This window comes from Silurus aristotelis (genome assembly GCF_946808225.1).
Source record: "Silurus aristotelis genome assembly, chromosome: 5".
Taxonomy (NCBI): Eukaryota; Metazoa; Chordata; class Actinopteri; order Siluriformes; family Siluridae; genus Silurus; species Silurus aristotelis.
The window spans coordinates 31,771,138-31,791,430 of NC_139578.1; the positions used below are offsets into that span (position 1 = coordinate 31,771,138).

Sequence of the window (20,293 nt, forward strand, 5' to 3'; positions counted from 1 at the left end):
ATACATGCAGCCTTTTCAAGCAACACATGAACATGCAATTATCTCAAACAAATCCATCCTGCTTCACTAACCACATGGGTTTGGAGAACCTAAGAAGGTAGGACATGATTATCATGATTATATTACATTGGATGCGTCATTTGATCTCGGATGTAGTTTCCAGTAAACATAGAACAGGTCCCTGATGAAATGAAGTAATTTCCACACTTCCAGTGTCGTAGAAACTTTATCCGTACTTCAGCACCTGCACTTATAGGATTGTGGTGAGACCTGCTATGTTGTATGGTTTAGAGACACTGGCATTCACTAAAAGACAAGAGGTGGAGCTCGAGATAGCAGAGCTGAATAGGTTTTTGCTGGTAGTGATGACAATAGACAGGATTAGAAATAAGTTTATTAGAGGCACAGTGCATGTAGGATGTTTTGCGAACAAAGTGAGAGAGGAAAGATTGAGATGGTTTCTACATGTGCAGAAGAAGAATGCTGAGGATGGAGCCGCCAGGAAGGAGGAAAAAAGGAAGGCTAAGGAAGAGGTTTATGGATGTGGTGAGGGAAGACATGCAAGTAGTTGGTTTTAAAGTGGCAGATGAAGAGGGCAGAGTAGTATGGAAATGGTTGATCTGATGTGGCGACCCCTAATGGGAGAAGCCGAAAGTAAAAAAAGAACAACAATAACATATCACATCAATACCCTGTCGTAACTCCGAGCCCGTCTCCGAGCCGACACATCGTGGGTGGATTCTTCGTTCCAGAAGATTCCCAATGTTGCTCACTTAATTCTGAAAAGACAAACATGTAATAGATATAAACAGCCAATGAAGGATCCTCAGTCTTGGATGAGTAAAAGCAAAACTTCTTTATTCAATACACGTCCCAATGAGCCCATAGAAGGTGGGTACTTCATCACATCAAAATGCTCAAGCACATAAAAATGACAAAGCACACATGCTGTTTGCTTGCGCTCATATTTATACCCTGAAGACAACTGGTGTCTTTAGTTTTTTTCTAATTTCTTCATCTCAGAAATTTCCCTTTATTTTTCTGATTTTGCCCTCTTTTTTCAATTCCCCTTATCTTTGGCCTTGGTCTTTTACTCCTTTCCTGTGGTTCTATATTTGGAGTTCCTGCTCTCCTCCATTCCCCTTATTTTTGGCCTTTATCTGGTTTGATAAAAAAATAAATAAAATGAATGTGTATAAGGCCTTTATTCTCTCTGAGTCTAAGCATACATTGCTTCAGTCTTTTTGAGTGTGAACAACAATTTTGTGGCCTATTTTGCCTTCCTGCATCTGCAATGGGTAAGTTTTATGCTTTTATTCTTTTTAAAATGCTGTTTGCTATTCTATTTTGAATCTAGCTATATCAGTGTATTAGATTGACTAATAATATATGTTTGACTATATTACTTTACTTGATTTTACAAGTACCTGGTTATACTTCATTTGTATTTTCTGAACTGATTGTTACAGAGTGTGTTGAACTTCACAGGAGATAGAATTTGCAAGCCAGTAACTCTTCCATGCACCTATCAATTTTATGTTTTTGTCACTGTGATCTTACCCTGTTTAACCCAGCCATTAGGGGGGCACAAGCCAGTGCACTCTTAGTGCCAGTCCCAAGCCCGTGTAAATGGGGAGGGTTGCGTTAGGAAGGGGATCCAGATTCTGGAGTGAATTAGATGAAGTGGTAGATGGTGTACCTAGGAAAGAACAATTGGTGATTGGGGCAGACTTTAATGGGCATGTTGGTAAAGAGGTGATGAGGAGGTAATGGGTAGGTATGGCCTTAAGGAGAGTAATGTGGAAGGGCAGATGGTGGTAGATTTTGCTAAAAGGATGGAAATGGCAGTGGTGAACACTTATTTAAAGAAGAAGGAGGATCATAGGGTGACGTATAAGAGTGGGGGAAGGTGCACACAGGTGGACTATGTTCTATGCAGGAGATGCAACCTGAAGGAGATTGTAGACTGTAAGGTGTTGGCAGGGGACAGTGTAGCTAGACAGCATCGGATGGTGGTCTGTGGGATGGTTTTGGAGGCGAAGAAGAAGAGAAGGAGAGTGAGGACTGAAAGAAGAATAAGATGGTGGAAACTGAAGGAGGAAGAGTGTAGTGTGAGGTTTAGGGAAGAGGTCAGACAGGGGCTCGGTGGTGGTGAAGAGGTGTTGGGTAATTGGGAAACTACTGCAGGAGTGATGAGGGAGGCAGCTAGAAAAGTATTTGGTGTGACATCTGGAAATAGAAAGGAAGACAAGGAGACGTGGTGGTGGAATGAGGAAGTGCAGAAGAGCATAAGGAGAAAGAGGTTGGCAAAACAAAAGTTGGATAGACAGAGTGATGAGAAAAGTAAGCAGGAGTACAAGGAGATGCGGCAGCAGGTAAAGAGGGATGCGGCAAATGCCAAGGAAAAGGCATATGAGGAGCTGTATGAGAGGTTGGACACTAAGAAAGGAGAAAAGGATTTGTAGCGATTGGCCAGGCAGAGGGATCGAGCTGGGAAGGATGTGCTGCAAGTTAGAGCAATAAAGGATGGAGAGGGAAATGTGTTGACTAATGAGGAGAGTGTGTTGAGAAGGTGGAGGGAGTATTTTGAGCAGCTGATGAATGAGGAAAATCAGAGAGAGAGAAGGTTGGATGATGTGGAGTTGGTAAAGCAGGATGTACATAGGATTAGTAAGGAGGAAGTGAGAGCAGCGATTAAGAGGATGAAGAGTGAAAAGTCGGTTGGACCAGATGACATACCTGTAGAAGCATGGAGATGTTTAGGAGAGATGGCAGTGGAATTTATAACCAGATTGTTTAACAAGATTCTGGAAGGTGGGAGGATGCCTGAGGAATGGAGAAGGAGTGTGCTGGTACCAATCTTCAAGCATAAGGGAGATGTGCAGACCTGCAGTAACTACAGGGGATTTAAGTTGATCAGTCACACCATGAAGGTATGGGAAAGAGTAGTGGAAGCCAGGCTGAGAGAAGAGGTGACTATCTGTGAGCAACAGTATGGTTTCATGCCAAGGAAGAGCACCACAGATGCATTATTTGCTTTGAGGATGTTGATGGAGAAGAATAGAGAAGGACAGAAGGAATTGCATTGTGTATTTGTGGATTTAGAGAAAGCATACGACAGAGTGCCAAGAGAGGAGATGTGGTATTGTATGAGGAAGTCAGGTGTGTCAGAGAAGTATGTGAGGGTGGTGCAGGACATGTATGAAGACAGTGTGACGGCAGTGAAGTGTGCAGTAGGAAAGACAGACTGGTTCAGGGTAAAGGTTGGACTGCATTAAGGATCGGCCCTGAGCCCTTTCCTGTTTGCAGTGGTGATGGACAGGTTGACGGACGAGGTCAGACAGGAGTCTCCCTGGACTATGATGTATGCAGATGATATTGTGATTTGTGGTGAGAGTAGGGAGCAGGTTGAGAAGAGCCTGGAGAGGTGGAGATATGCGCTGGAGAGAAGGGGAATGAAAGTCAGTAGGAGTAAGACAAAGTACATGTGTGTGAATGAGAGGGAGGGCAGTGGAGTGGTGCGGTTGCAGGAAGAAGAGGTGGAGAAGGTGGAGGAGTTCAGGTACCTGGGGTCAACAGTGCAAAGTAATGGAGAGTATGTTAGAGAAGTAAAGAAAAGAGTGCAGGCAGGGTGGAGTGGGTGGAGAAGAGTGACAGGAGTGATTTGTGATGGTAGGGTATCTGCAAGAATGAAAGGGAAAGTTTATAGGACTGTGATGAGACCTGCGATGTTGTATGGTTTAGAGACAGTGGCATTGAGTAGAAGACAGGAGGTGGAGCTGGAGGTAGCAGAGCTGAAGATGTTAAGGTTTTCGTTGAGAGTGACGAGGATGGACAAGATTAGAAATGAGTTTATTAGAGGGACAGCGCATGTAGGATGTTTTGGTGACAAGGTGAGGGAGGCGAGATTGAGATGGTTTGGACATGTGCAGAGGAGGGACATGAGTTATATTGGTAGGAGAATGCTGAGGATGGAGCCACCAGGTAGGATGAAAAGAGGAAGGCCAAGGAGAAGGTTCATGGATGTGGTGAGGGAAGACATGCAGGTTGTTGGTGTGAAACAGGCAGATGTAGAGGACAGGGTTTTATGGAAACGCTAGATAAGACTGATTAAAATATTTTTCTCACCAACCCCTTAACCCGCAATCCAATGGCTTAACGGAAAGGAGTGCAGATCATGAAACTTCTAATAAAATAAAAAAAAGCCACTGAGACACGGGAAGATCCATACCTGGCTGTTCTTAACTTCAGAGCATCTCCATTGGAGAATGACCTTCCACTGGTGGAAAAGCTCATGAATAGGAAAATGCAGACAAAGGGTAGAGAGTACAGTACATTGAATTCTCTGAATGAGAGGCAGATAAAACACTACAATAAAACAATCAAACCACTGAGCCCTCTGGCTCAGGAATAAGTAGTACAGGTGAGATGTGATGGACAGTGGGGACCGCTGGTCAAAGTGGTAAAAGAGACACCACCCAGGTCATAAGAAGTGTTAACAGCACATGGATTGTTAATGAGGCAGAACAGTAGACAACTGCTGAACGTACCTTGGAGATTTATAAGAATTAAGGAAAGTGACACACATGACCTGGTAAATTCAAACATAAGTGAACAAACAGAATCCCAAGGCAGAAGTAAGGTAGCAGGGACTCGATGAACAAAAGTGTTCATCATCACAAATATTGGGTCAGTGTGTTACTGTAAATAAACTACTGAACAAATTACTAAAGGTCCTGGGTGATTTAGTCAGTGTGTGAATGTGAGTAATTTCTAATAAAAGTATAATCTTACGCTTACTAAAGTTAGCATTAATACAGTAACACACTGACCCAATATTTGGGATGATGAACACTTTTGTCTCCTCTATACAGTAAAATGGGAATAAAATGAGAAGCCTGTATAAAGCAAGTGCCGACTTTGTTAAACTAAAAGAACCAAACCTGTTCCAGCATGACAATGCCCTTGTGCACAAACTCCATGAAGATCTGATTTGCATGGGTTTAAGTGGAAGATCTCCTGCTAAATAAGGTTTTCCCCTCTTAAACCTATTGAACACCTTTGGGATGCCAGATAAACAAACACCAAAAAGTTCTAAAGTTTGGTCTTTTAAACATTAGATCACTTGCACCCAAAGCACTGATTATAAATGAGATGATCACAGATAATAATCTCGATGCACTCTGTCTCACTGAGACCTGGATTAAACCAGGTGATTATATGGGTCTAAACGAGTCGACACCGTCAGGATATGTTTATAAGCATGAGCTCTGTCAGAATGGTCGTGGGGGGGGGTGTAGCAACCATTTATAGTGCCTCTCTTAATGTTAGTCAGAGATTAGGATTCAGCTTTAAATCATTTGAAGTGCTCGTTCTTAAAGTTGTACTTTCAGTTATCCATAGAAAACTCGCTCTGGTAACCGTGTACAGACCCCCAGGGCCCTACGCTGATTTTCTTCAAGCGTTTGCTTGTTTTCTTTCAGATCTCTTGATCAATTTTGATAAAGTGCTGCTTGTAGGAGATTTTAATATTCATGTAGATGATGCAAGCGATGCTCTAGGATTATCATTTGTTGACTTATTAAACTCTTTTGGGGTTAAACAAAACGTCACCAGACCAACTCAACGTTTTAACCACACACTAGACTTAATAATATCCCACGGAGCAGAAGTCACTGATATAGATATTTTACCTCAGAGTGATGACATCACAGACCATTACCTCATACTGTACACACTACCAGTAGAGCAAATTAGCCGTGTTTCACCACGTTATTGACCTGGTAGGACTATTGTTCCAACCACTAAGGACAGATTCATAAATAACCTGCCTGATTTATCTCAATTTCACACTAAACCCATAACTGATAATAATCTTGATGAAATAACTAACAACATAAACCTTATCCTCACTAGCACATTAGACACCGTTGCCCACATCCGGTTAAAAAAGGTTAGAGAACAAGCACCTGCACCTTGGGTTAGGGTTAGGGTTAGGGTTAATAATAGTCATACGCATGCCCTCAAGAGAACAACACGTAATCTGGAGAGAAAATGGAGAAAAACTAAATTGGATGTATTTAGAATTGCGTATAAAGACAGTATGCTCAGCTACAGACAGACGCTAAAAGCTGCTAGAGCTGAACACCTGAGCAAACTCATAGAAAACAACAAAAACAATCCCAGGTTCCTTTTCAGTACTGTAGCTAAACTAACTACAAATCAGGGCTCTGAAAATTGTGTTCCATCACAGTTTAGTAGTGAGGACTTTATGAATTTCTTCACTGAAAAAATAGATAACATTAGAAAAACAATTGTGGCAATTCAACCTCTGACACCATCTCCTAAGACAGTGTTACCTTCAACTCCACAACTCCACTGTTTTACATGTATAGGACAGGAAGAGCTGTATAATGTTATTGCCAAAACTAAATCAACAACATGTCAGTTGGATCCAATTCCTACTAAATTACTGAAGGAACTGGTGAACCTCTTCTCAATATTATTAACTCTTCACTATCGTTAGGACATGTCATTAAATCCCTCAAATTAGCAGTTATTAAGCCCCTCATTAAAAAACCTAATCTGGATCCAAACACGGCATCGAATTACAGACCAATTTCAAATCTCCCATTTATGTCTAAGATTTTAGAAAAGATTGTCCGTGCCCAGTTATGTTCCCACTTGCAAGAGAACAATATCTTTGAAGAGTTTCAGTCAGGTTTTAGGCCCCATCATAGCACAGAAACTGCTCTAGTTAAAATCACTAATGACCTGTTTTTAGCTTCAGACCAAGGCTTCATCTCACTGTTGGTTTTACCAGATCTTAGTGCTGCATTCGACACTATAGACCATGATCTCCTCCTAGATCGCCTACAAAATTACATCGGCATTCAGGGACAGGCATTAGGCTGGTTTAAATCCTACCTGTCCGATCGTTACCATTTCGTAGATTTAAATGGCGAGCTATCCAGGCTAATGCAAGTAAATTATGGCGTGCCACAAGGTTCAGTTCTAGGACCCCTGCTCTTCACAATATACATGCTTCCGTTAGGAAATATTATTAGAAGGCATGGAATTAGCTTCCATTGTTATGCTGATGATACTCAGCTATATATCTCATCTAAACCAGGCGATACAGCTCAATTAACTCGGATAACTGAGTGTGTTAAGGAAATAAGAGATTGGATGACCCATAACTTTCTACTTTTAAATTCTGATAAGACTGAGATTTTGCTCATCGGCCCAAAAACTAGTATACAGAAGCTCCAGCATCTCAACCTGCATTTAGACGGATGTTCTGTAACCACTAGTTCAACGGTAAAAGACCTGGAAGTTATTTTAGACAGCAACTTATCTTTCAAATATCATATCAACCAAGTTACAAAAATAGCCTTCTTTCACCTTAGAAATATTTCTAAGTTAAGAAACATGTTGTCTATATCCGATGCAGAGAAGCTCGTCCATGCGTTTATGACCTGCAGAATAGACTACTGTAATGCGGTACTAGGTGGATGTCCTGCATCATTAATAAACAAGCTACAGTTAGTTCAGAATGCGGCAGCAAGAGTTCTTACTAGGTCAAGAGAATATGATCACATAACCCCAATTCTATCGTCCCTACATTGGCTTCCTATTAAGTTTCGAATAGACTACAAACTATTACTTCTTACTTATAAAGCACTAAATGGTTTGGCTCCCATGTATCTATCCTGTCTTTTAACACGCTACAATCCGTCACGCTCCCTGAGATTTCAAAACTCTGGGCTTCTAGTAGTTCGTAGAATAGCAAAGTCCACTAAAGGTGGTAGAGCATTTTCACATTTAGCTCCTAAACTCTGGAATAGTCTTCCTGACAGTGTTCAGGGCTCAGACACACTCTCCCAGTTTAAGTGTAGATTAAAAACATATCTTTTTAGCAAAGCCTACACATAACACACATCACATATCATAACCTTGTGCTCCAGAACATCTGATCACATGCACATTATCAACTTGTCCTGTTAATATCATGAACAGCAGCTACGCTAATTCCTCTCCACTGCTTCTCTTTTTTTCCCCATCCCAAACACCCTGAGGTTTGGCCAGCTCCAGTCACCTCCCACCTCGTGATGATTACGGACTTTTGAAGAAGGAGATGCCGAACTCGCAAACATCCCGATCCAATTGGATCCCGCTACATGTGTGGAGTTTTGACATTGGACCTCCTGGAGTGTTTAAAGGCTCTGGCATGGAAAAGCTGATGCTGGATCTGTGATGATCACAAATGCTGAGCTTATAAAACTAGGAGCTACTAACCATATAGACTGTATAAGACTGCAGAAAGAACATCACTTATAATCTTATACTCCAGTAATCATGTTAGTTCTCTCTCTCCAGTGTTCTGTATTGTTGAAAGATTTATGATCAAACTCTTGATGTCACCCAAATGAGGATGGGTTCCCCTTTTGAGTCTGGTTCCTCTCAAGGTTTCTTCCTCATAACATCTAAGGGAGATTTTCCTTGCCACAGTCACCAGGGCTTGCTCATCAGGGACAAATTCACACCATTCACCTTAACTGTTGATTTCTGTAAAGCTGCTTTGAGACAAGTCTGTTGTGAAAAGCGCTATACAAATAAACTTGACTTGACTTGACTTGATTATTAAAGTAATGAGAAAAACATCATTAAAACAAATTATTATTTTATATTGTAGCATAGCTAATGCCATGTCATGACCAAGCAAGAAGGAGAAGATCTGGTCCAGATGATCCTTCAAACCTTTTTTCTTTTTTATCTTTTCTAATGTTGACCTCAGTTACAGTTTCATTAATATTTAAAGATTTTATTTGTTTCAAGTGCTTTTTATTTCTTCTAAAAGGTGGAAGGAAGGAGGCCGGGGGGTCTCAGATATACATTTTTGTAGGTCCTCCAAATATCTAGAGCTGGCCCTGGTTCAAGTCAAGAGAAAATGTTTGGTTTGGGAAAGAAACACATTTGTCTGGAAAAGTCAGGAGTCCCAATAATACATTTACCCATATAGTATTGTAGGAGAGCAAATGGTTCAGGGGAAAGAAGACCAGTAGGGTGGCAACCAGTTTTGATCGTATCAGGTCTTTTTATTGTGTATTTTCCCTTTCTCACACAACTCTCGGGGTCTCTCTCTCTCGAAGCGCCATTCTCTCACTCCTCTTATTCTTTTCCCTGTTCACTGCAACAGAGAACACTGATTAGACACATCTCCAACCAGTGTGTAATTCTTCCTGCTTTTCTCCCCTGGCCTCGCCCTCCATTCACTATTAAGCTGAGTTAAGACATTGTTCCCCATTTGGGAACTTTGAGTTGCGTCGAAACACTTTGGGAACGCCCCCATGTTGTCCGCGCTCTGAACCACGTGAAATCTGACCAATAGGAGAGTCGTGACATCATCGGGGAGCGACATCACGCAAACCAGGAAGCTTCAAAATGGCTGCACAGTGGTAGTGACGCCGGCTTCTGCTAGTTCAGGTAAGCGTTGTTTATGTGTGATTCTGTTTGAGTGATGGCTAGCAGTCCCCATTTCATCACAGGGAAGGATACACACGATCGGAGTGTTGTTTGCTTGGAAGTGGATCATGCTTAATCGGCTCTCGAGTGAGATGATTATTTGCATTGTAGCCGCATGGCTATGCGCACGCTTTGCTTCGCTTCCGGCACTGGCCCCGCTCTTGCCGAGGCACTGTGCCGCTGTTTGGCGATGCTGTAACGGCGGTCGTGAACAGATTCCAGAAGTCTAAAAAGCAGTCGGCTGCGTTTCAGCAGTACCTCTCTCACCGATCTCATAGGGCTGTTTGGCGGCAGCCCCAGCCCGGTCCTTTCAGGCAGCGTGAAGCCAAGAAACAGAGCATTGCAACCCGATTTCCGCAGGCAGGGTCTAAGGGCCCCCAGTGACCAAGAAGGAGCAGGCTGACCTGAGGGTCACCCTTGCCTCCAACAAACGGGCTGTGGTGCGTAGGTCCTGGCAGCCTACAGGGGGCCAGTCTTTTAGCCCTGCCACGAGACATGCTTCAGTGAACAGCCTCTATCCAGCAGTTTGCTTCCCGTCTTTTTGCCTGAAAGATCGTTGTGGATGTTGGAGATCCGCCACCTCTCGCGAGGTGTCATCGGCTGCAGGGCACTGCTCCAGCAGCTCTGAGTGGGTCAGAAGCCAGCCTCTAGGGGTTGGTTCCCCTGAGGAACTTTCTGACAGCTTGGGAGGGGCTGCCAGAATTCTCCTAGTGGGTCCTGCATACTGCAGAGAAGGGCTATGCGATTCAATTCGTGTCTTCTCCTCCCCAGTACAAGGGGTTGTGTCCCACCCTGGTGGGACCTGAGCAGGCTCTGGTCCTGGAACAGGAGGTGCGCATTTTCTTGGGGAAACAGGCCATCGAGGTTCGAAAGTCAGGCTACTACACCCCGTACTTCGTTGTTCCGAAGAAGGATGGCGGGTTGTGTCCCATTTTGGATCTTTGCTACTTTAACCACTTATAAGGGTCAGATTCAGGATGCATACTCTCAAAGAGGTCGTGTCTCAGATCAGGTCTGAGTACTGGTTTGTCGCGATAGATCTAAAGGACGCATATTTCCACATTGCCATCCTTCCAGCAAACAGGAGGTTCCTGATCTTTGCTTTCGGGGGCGAAGCTTACCAATATTAGGTCCTCCCGTAAGGCCTATCTTCACGAAATGCGTGGACGCAGCACTGACCCCGCTGCGGCTCCAGGGCATCTGCATTTTGAATTCTATCCACAATTGGTTAATATTGGATGTATGAAGAAATTGGGGTTCAGACTGAACTTGGGGTTCAGACTGAAATTGGGGTTCAGTCTAAAATTGGGGTTCAGACTGAACGCCGGGAAGAGCGTACTTCCCCCAGTAGAGAGAACCATTTTTCTGGGCATAGTTTGGGACTTGGCCAGGTTGCGGGCATGGTTGTCTCCCGCCTGGATCGAAGTCATCCTCATTGCAGTCAGAAGGGTAAGAGAAGGCCAGCCACTCACTGTGAAGCAGTTCCAGAGGCTGCTGGGTCTCATGGCGGCACCGTCCAGTGTAATCCCACTCGGCCTCCTCCACATGAGGCCCCTCCAGTGGTGGCTCCGGAGCAGAGGGTTCTCCCCCAGAGGGAATCCATGTCGTACCATCAAGGTCTCGCTGCGTGCCCTTTGATCCTTGGATGTGTGGAAGGAACCAAAGTGTTTTGATGCAGCTTGAAGTTCCTGAATGGGGAACGTCTCTAGTTTACATATGTAACCATAGTTCCCCGAGGGAAGGAGATGCTGCGTGTCCGTGCCACACTTCCTGTATCCCTGCAGAAGCCGGCGTCGCTACCACCGTGCAGCCATTTTGCATCTTCCTAATTTACGCGACGTTGCCCGCCGATGATGTCACGACTTGGCTATTGGTCAGATTTCACAAGTGGTTTAGAGCGCGGACAATGAGTGGGCGTTCCCAAAGCATTTCGACTCAGCGTCTTATTCCCTCTGGGAACTAGGGTTACATACGTAACCTAGAGTCGTTACATTGGCGTCCATCTTCAAAACAACCTGGATTAGAATGTCATTTCATAAACTGTGTAGAAAAAAATAGATCAACAAACCCTTTGGTTTACAGGGACAATTGACCTGATTACATACTATATTAGGGCACATTATGGTGACAGGACCCATAACTCCTGTACTGTAGCTAGAATTAAATATCCTTTATTTGTCACATATACATTAAAGCACAGTGAAATTCTTTCATCACATATCCCAGCTTGTTTGGAAGATGGGATCAAAACGCAAAGTCAGTGAAGAAATGGCACCACGGTGCACAGAGGGTTAGGGGCCTTGCTCAAGGTCCCAAGAGTGGCAGCGTGGCAATACCAGGGATTGAACCACCGACCTTCCAAGCAGATCAACACGTTTGTATTTTCACGTCTTGACTACTGTAATGCTTTGCTGGCTGGAGTTCCTAAAGCTACCCTAAGTAAATTGTACAGTTGGTACAAAATTCAGCTGCCAGAATTCTGACTAGGACCAGTGCAAGGGAACACATCACACCTATCCTGGAAAAAATGCACTGGCTACCTGTTAGTTTTCGCATTGAGTTTAAAATTCTCATGCTCACTTATAAGGCAAAACTCAAAATCTGTGTGAGCTGTTAACCCCTACACACCATCACGTGCTCTACGCTCCTCTGAAGCTGGTCTTTTAACTACCCGAAAAACACGGCTAAAAACGGTGGGTGATCGGGCTTTTTCTTCTTTGGCTCCCAAACTGTGGAATTCCCTGCACTCGGAGATTAGGAATGCAGAATCCCTGGGTGTTTTTAAATCCCATCTAAAAACGTACTTTGTGAGGGTAGCTTTTTTGTGACTTCTTTGTGTTTTTATTTATTGGGTTTTTATTTTGTTTGGTTAGTTTTAGTTCTGTAATATATGTGTTTCTTATAATTTTATCTTTTATGTCAAGCGCCTTGAGAAATTTCTTTTGAAGGCGCTATACAAAATAAAGTTTATTATTATTAACCTAGCACCTAGACTAGAAAAAACATTTACTTATAATCTTATACTCCAGTAATCATGTTAGTTCTCTCTCCCCAGTGTTTTGTATTGTTGAAAGATTTATGATCAAACTCTTGATGTCACCCAGATGAGGATAGGTTCCGCTTTTGAGTCTGGTTCCTCTCAAGGTTTCTTCCTCATAACATCTAAGGGAGTTTTTCCTTGCCACAGTCGCCATGGCTGCTCATCAAGGATAAATTCACACCATTCACCTTAACTGTTGATTTCTGTAAAGCTGCTTTGAGACAATGTCTGTTGTGAAAAGCGCTATACAAATAAACTTGACTTGACTTGACTTGACCTTAACCATTGATCTACCACTCCCCAGTTGGAGCTGAAATTCAGAATTTCCTTTGATGTCAAATATGAATATCATCTGTCAGACCAATGAACATTTCCCATGCTTCAGCTTCTTCGACTGTTTCTTAACATGGCCAGGAGTGACAGATACAGTATGTGGGGGTGGTAATTGTAATTACTTTGGTCTTATGAAGAAGAAGCTTGTGGAATGATGGGAGTTGAACTGTTGTGGGGAAATTGAAGAGCAGTGGTGATGGTGATGATGATGAGAGAGTGAAGGAGATTGTGAGGGAGGGCAATGTGCAGAACTTGTTAAAGACCAGATTCAGATAAATCTATAGATGAATTTACCCTTCTGACTGGAACTGTAGTGTCTCTGCAGAAGTTGTTAATGTCTGTTATGCAATCAGTCATGTTGTTGATGCCAGTGTTTTCCACTACTGGATCAGATTTTACCATCTCCTCAGTCATAGACTTCCTTAAGACAACAGGCAGCAGGTGTCAGTGGAAGCAGGTTCTGGTTAGACCTTTCCAGTGAAGGCAAAAAAGGATTTAAATGGCAGTAAGATGAAAACATGTTACAAACCAGGCGGTTCTATTATTCTTACTCTAGGTGCATCTCAGTGCTGATTTTATACATGGAGTGTTCCAGGAATGAAGCCTACAGAACATGCACAGGAAAACTTTGGGATGGTAATAGTTACTCTGCTTTTTATCAAAAACACTAGTCTTGATTGTTTTCCTCTAACAGCAGTAGACTGAGTTTTATTCATTGTTTAAAACAGTAATAACTGACAACGTTTGTGTCATTTTGGATTGTAAAGTGTTCTGCCATCTAAATTTAATATCATTTTATCTCCTGTATCAGTCATGGCTTCCTCCAGCAGTGCTCTGTGTGAAGATCAGCTCGAGTGCTCCATCTGTCTGGATGTGTTTACTGATCCAGTCTCTACTCCATGTGGACACAACTTCTGCATGATCTGTCTAAAAGAGTTTTGGGACAGCAGTTCACACTGCCAGTGTCCAATGTGTAAGGAGGAATTCTCCAATCGACCTGATCTACGTGTGAATATGTTCATCTTTGCACTTTGCTGCTACATTTAAAAAGTCAGTTCAGGTGAAATCCAGCAAAGCTGCAGAAACACGCACCCGATCTCAGGTGCTCTGTGAGATCTGCTGTGAAAAGCAGTGTGTAGCCGTTAAGTCCTGCCTGATCTGTATGACTTCTTACTGCAAGACTCATCTGGAACCTCTTGATAGAGTTTCTGCATTGAAGAAGCACAAACTGATGGAGCCTGTGGAGAAACTGGAGGACTACATCTGCCAGAAACATGAGAAACCCCTGGAGCTGTTCTGTAGAAACGACCAGACGTCGTATGTCAGTTCTGTTCTGAGACAGACCACGAACCCCACAACACTGTATTTAACTCTAAGAAAATAGTAAATAAATTTATCCTTTAACTCCGCCCCCATACGGTATAGTCCTTTAACCCCGCCTCCATACAGTATAGTCCTTTAACTCTGCCCCCACTAGTTAGTGTGACGCACACCATGGAAAAAAAAAGTCATGTCGCTAAATGCTCTGAAATTGTACAAGGTTCTTAAGGAAAGTAAGGGATAATTAAGCACCTAGCTGGAACGGAAACAAGGTACTATGTTTGATTGTTTAATGTGTATATGCATTATTATGTGGGTTAATCTATTTAACTGTGAATAAGTGTTTTAATGTGTTGTTATCACTGTCACATCTGTGACACATTGTGACATCACAAAAGGGTTTCTTATAAATGGCTATTCATGTTTATGTTTGTAAGAGCTGATTGTATTATTTTGTTATTTATCTGTTCTGTAGCCCTTACGGTGTTTCACTAAGAAAAGGTTTTTCATCAAGGAAAGGTAGATTTTGTGTTTCCCAAGGAAAGGCTGACGGCTGAACACAAAATAAAGGCTTTTTGAAACATCAGTACGCTTCACCATTGTCTGGCTGGGGGTTAGCTACAAACACTGTTCCATTAGAGGAGACTCCATTAGAGGAGGTGAGAGACTGAACAATTATAATGGATAATGTTTGTAGATCAGAAATATGACCTTTGATTTATGAGTTATATGACCTTTATTTATGAGTTCCCCTAGGAACCTAGAGACGTTCCCTTTCAGGAACTCGAGCTGCATTGAAATGCTTTGGCAATGAGTGTCCAATCACGCCAGACTGACCAGTCCCTGCCTACTGTGTGTCTGTCACCACAGCTAGAGAAGGACTGAGGGGCCAGGAGTGGCACTGCGATCTAGGTTATAGAACCGCACAAAAGGTCAGTGGGGTGGACTGACCTGCGTGTTACATAGGTCTTGGGGGAACTCTAGAGGACCCAGACTCTGAGTCAGCCACACTCTGGGTGGAGAGAGCTCTGACCCCGAATGGAGCGGGGAGACCAGAGGACCCATAACATGTGATCGCATCAACAATGCACCTGCTCAGAGCCTGCTTATCAGCAAGGAGGCCTCTCTTGGGAGGGCTGTAGCAGACAAGCAGCTAATAGGTCCTTCTCCAAGGACCCGTCCCGTGGACGTAGGTGTCCAGTGCGCACACCAGACAAAGCCGGTCCAGTTTCTCCTGGTCTGGGGCCTGGAACGGAGGAGGAGAGAATGCCTGTAATCTTATGGGTCGAGGGCACCTTGGGGATGTAACCCCCTGTACAGGGGTACAGGAAGGCACCAGCCATACCTGGAGTAAACTCCAGAAGGGAGGGGGGCCACAGAGAGCACCTGCAGGTCCCCTAACGTTTTGATAGAGCAGATGGCCAACAAGAACGAGGTTTAAATTGAAAGGTGCCTAGAAGATGCCTCGGCTAAAGGCTCGAAGGGGGGGGTTCAGAAAGAGCCCCCAAAACGACGGCCAGGTCCCACCCACACACTCTAGGTTTCACTGGGGGCCTCCGGGTGCCGCAAAGAAAACGCGTTACCATCGGGTCTTGCCCAAAGATGGCCCCGGCCATGGGGGCATGATAGGCCAAAATGGCAGACGCGTAGACTTTTAGGGTGGCCAGAGCCAACCCCTGGCGAACCATCCCTGGAGGAATTCCAGCACTGAACCAACCAGGCAGTGGACTAGATCCAGCTGGTGGTGCTCACATTACAAGCAGAACAGACGCCACCTGGCGGCATACGACCTCTTCTTGGAGGGAGCTCTGGAGCAGAGAATGGTCTCTACCACCTCGGTGGAGAGACCAGAACCTCAGAGCTGTGCCCCCTGAGGGGCCGCAACCTCCAAAGCTCTGGGCAGGGGTGAAATATGGCACCCCCTAGCTGGGAAAGAAGATCCCTTCTCAGAGGAATCTTCTACGGAGGATGCTTGAGGAGAGCCACCATGTCTGCAAAACATAGTTTGCGCGGCCACCATGGCGCTACCAGGAGGAGACGGACTCCGTCCCGGCGAACCCTCTCCAAAACTCCCAGAAGCAGTGTGACGGGGAAGTGTACAGACACAGCCTCGGCCACACCTGAGATATGGCTATTCCCCGGGTCTCAACACCCGCCTGGACAGCTGCATCCGTCGTTAGCATTAAGCGACGACCGGGGACTCCAAGCACAGGGCCTGGAGATAGGAACTGGGGATCTCTCCAAACAGCTAAGGCACGTAGGCATCGCTGTGTGACCTTGATAGTGCGGAGGGGGTTGCCCCTCCATGAGAACCCGTGGGTCCTGAGCCACCACTGAAGGGGTCTCATGTACAGCAGGCCAAGTGGAATCACACTGGCGCAGCTGCCATAAGCCATCTAGCAGTGTCTGGAACTCTCCAACCTGCAGCATCGCTCCATACCTGTGTACTTCCCGCCCCGTAATTCTTTGTTTCTGTTTTATTTTTATTTTTTTATACAATGTCGAAATGGGCCGGAGGGGCCATGCCCATGACCTTGAGTGTACAAGTGTACAAGTCTGGAAAGGACGGGAAAATCCCGACATGAAAGTTGCGACCTGGTGTCAGAAAAGTGCTCGTCCAGCTGGACGGAGGGACTTTTCTGCTCATGAGGCAGCCAAGTTATGTAGTTCGGTCAGGGCCTACATACATAAATATACACACACATATATATATGAATAAACCTTTAATTATTATTATTTTACTACGATGAGTGAGAGGAGTGCTCTCCAGGAGTGGAGCGATCGCACAGAAAATGCGAGCAGAATGCGCGCAGCACACTGAGCGTGGCCAATATGCGCAGATCATTCACACAATGTGCAGAGAATCTAAGCCGAAAATGCGCAGAATGCGAGCTAGGCTCATTAAGCTATGGAGTTAGGGGCGGAGCTAGTTCGCTTCCCGAGGGATGCGACCTAGCTCAGCCCCCAACTCCATAGCTTAATGAGCCTAGCTCGCAAAGCAACCCCCCCCCCTCCTTTTTAGAGAAAGAAAGGCGGTGCTAATGCTCTTGCCGCAGGAGGAAGAATCCGCCGAAAGGTGTGCTTTTGAGCGTTATTTATTTTAAGCATTTTAACTTACTACGAGGAGGAAGAGCAGAATGTGTGCGGCACCAGGAGCGCGGCGCAATATACGCAGATCATGCACAGAATGTGCAGAGGATCTGAGCCGAAAGTGCGCAGAATGTGAGCAGCTGCATCCCTCGGAAAGCGACATAGCTCCGCCCCCAACTCTATTGCTCTATGATCCTAGCTCGCAACACGCCCCCCTCCTCCTCCTTAGAGAAAGAGAGGCAGAGCTAATGCTCTCGTCGCAGGAGGAAGAATCCGCCGAAAGGCGTGCTTCGAGCCTGCGAGCGAGTGCTGGACCAAGCAGGTAAGGTTGGAGAAAGGGACAAGCCCCTCTTGAAACCCTCTGCGAGGTCCATGCGAGCCAAGGAACTCTCCTCGGAGAGAGCCGCTCGGGAGCGGAGCGATGTCATTGACATGCAGCCGGATCTCTCGAGAACCGACTAGCGTGCTCCACTCCCGGGAAATACATATATATCCTTTTCTCTTTTTATTATTTTTTTTCTGACAAACAATCTGACAGACAACACAACACACAGAGGGCTTTCTGAACAACAGAAGCTGCCGCTGTCCTCTCTCATATGTGCTTTATACTCCTTGTCGTGACAGCCAGCGTCCAATTTTTGACTGATTACACACATTATTTCAGAGTGTGAACACTCAGGCGCGTTCCCAAAGCGTTTTGACGCAGCTCGAGTTCCTGAAAGGGAACACATGATGCATATTTTTTCTCAGAATGAACTGGTGAAGACTCAAGCAGAAGTTCAGCAGAAGATCCAGGAGTGACTGAAGATGATTAAGGAGATCAAACACTCTGTAGAAGTCAATAAAGTGAGTCTCGTACAGTAACTAACCTCCAGAAGAACTCCTTTATACAACAAATTAGGAGAATCAAGATAAATTCATGTGTAATCATTGATCTTGATTTGTCTCCTGTTAGATAAACACAGAGAAGGAGAAAGCAGATGTTGTGGAGAAGTTCAGTGCTCTTATACACTGCATTGAGCAAAGCCAGGCTGAGCTGCTTAAGGTGATGGAGGAGAAGCAGAAAGCAGCAGAGAGGCAGGCTGAAGAGTTCATTAAAGATATAGAGCAGGAACTCAGTGAACTAAAGAGGAGAAACACTGATCTGGAGCAGCTCTTACAAACTGAGGATCACCTCCACCTTCTACAGGTCAGAGTTCATCTGTTTCTCAATAGCAGTGCAGCACATAACAGGACGTTGGTCCCCATGCTGAGGTGTTTCTCCTCTCTCCTGCTGTACTGTAGATTTACCCGTCACTGTGCAGCTCTCCACACAACCAGGACTGGACTTCCATCACAATTACCTCTAATCTGAGTGTGGAGACTCTGAGAAGAGCTCTGGCTCAGCTTCAGGAGACTCTCAGTCAGGAAATGGAGAAGATTCCTGATATTAGTAAGTAGTTAATGATCTGTTAGATCTTGGTTGGTCTGAGAAAGATTTATTCTAAGCAGAAAATAAAATGTTCCAAAATTAATAAAGAACAGAAATGTGTTTTTTTATCAATCCATGTTTGCATTTTGGTTTATTATTACAGTATTTTGATGTATTTATAATAATGAAGTCATGAATCTTAATTTAACATTTTCCAGAACTTAAGAGAATTCAACAATATGCAGGTGTGTGAGCTCTTACTGATCACATGACTATATCTATATCTCTTTGCTGTTACACACACTGTCATGATAAAACTGATGTACACTGTGTTTCTGTCTCTCAGTGGACGTGACTCTGGATCCTGATACAGCAAATCCTGATATCGTCCTGTCTGATGATGAAAAACAAGTTACATGTGGAGAAAAAAGACATTATTTTATAATGATAAATTCCAGAGAGGTTTAATTATTGTGTCTGTGTGATGTGAAAGGAGGGATTCTCCTCAGGGAGATTTTACTATGAGGTGCAGGTCAAAGGGAAGACTGAGTGGGATTAAGGAGTCGCCAGAGAAGCCATTAACAGGAAAGGGAAGATTATAGCCAGACCTAAAGACGAAAACTGGTGTGTGGTTCTGAGGAATAAGACTGAATATGTGGCTCTAAAATCTCCCTCTGTCTCCCTACTCTACTCTTTCACTGCTCAGATTTTCACTGGGAAACTTTATCCATTTTTTAGCCCCAGTCCCAGCCCCAGTGTTGGAGGTGAAAATTCAGTCCCACTGATCATCTGCCCTGTTCATCAAAACTAATGAAGTGTCAACATTCGACTTTCTCTGCCTGTTCTTCTTCCTCTCCTTAATGCTTTGACTGCCCATCAGAGGGCGCCCTCTCACTTTTCCAGAAATAATATCTCGTCCCACTATGTGTGAGTTAGATGTGATTCCTGATTCTCTTTGGAGTTCTTTATGTTCATGTCTGTCTGATGCTGTGTTTTTTCATTAAATAATAGATTCCTTGCTGAAAGTTATTAGCTACAGGGATTTAGCATAAATATTCCTCCTTCTGACTGTTTATTTATTGGGTGATAATCTTGTCTTCCTGCAGGTATAAATGAATTTAAGAGTTGATTTATCAGTAGTAATAGAAAGTACAGTGGAAACATTAATGTGTTCGATCACTTGTACATGTGGTGTGCTTCTGTCTCAGGATCACTGCATCATCTGGAGCTTCTGGAAGAATTTTTTATAAACCAGGAAAGTTGATCAATTAAAGAAGAAATGGGATGAAATGAGAAATGGATTTCAGAAACTGTACAGACTCACAGAAAAACAAAACAAAAAACACTTTTTATCCAAGAACTGCCATCAGTATTGATATCAACAATCTCTTGGTATGGGATCGAAAAGAAAATAAGTCGTATCCAGAGCTCAAACTGAGTCAAGTTTTATGAGGGGTCCCCAGTTGTTTGGGTGGGGGTGTGGGGGGCTTTCTATCGGATTCAGATATTTATAATGTAACACAAAACATTGTGAAAGTGTTTAAGAGCCTGTTTAAGGACTTTTTTTATTAGGT

The 20,293-nt window shown here is 44.0% G+C and overlaps 2 protein-coding genes and 1 pseudogene across 4 annotated transcripts in view; 2 read left to right on the forward strand and 1 right to left on the reverse strand.

Annotated features, from left to right (window-relative positions):
* The window catches only part of LOC310726820 (E3 ubiquitin-protein ligase TRIM21-like), a 100,027-nt gene extending 94,961 nt beyond the window's left edge, over positions 1–5,066 (reverse strand). The window contains exon 1 of one of the 2 annotated variants that reach the window (XM_083542775.1): positions 4,944–5,066. The gene's annotated coding sequence lies outside the window, so the exon portion shown is untranslated. Of the gene's footprint in view, positions 1–4,942 lie in introns of both variants that reach the window. The other variant, XM_083542773.1, reaches the window with a different exon arrangement.
* LOC310726830 (E3 ubiquitin-protein ligase TRIM39-like) overlaps positions 1–20,293 on the forward strand; it is a 55,418-nt gene that overhangs the window by 15,091 nt on the left and 20,034 nt on the right. The gene's annotated exons all lie outside the window — the stretch shown is intronic.
* Positions 1–20,293, forward strand: part of LOC310726654 — a 38,039-nt pseudogene that overhangs the window by 6,869 nt on the left and 10,877 nt on the right. The window contains exons 2-7 of the transcript XR_014538365.1: positions 13,710–14,281; positions 18,059–18,154; positions 18,264–18,497; positions 18,593–18,740; positions 18,938–18,964; positions 19,066–19,515. The product of XR_014538365.1 is annotated as an uncharacterized misc_RNA (transcript). The remainder of the gene's footprint in view (positions 1–13,709; positions 14,282–18,058; positions 18,155–18,263; positions 18,498–18,592; positions 18,741–18,937; positions 18,965–19,065; positions 19,516–20,293) is intronic.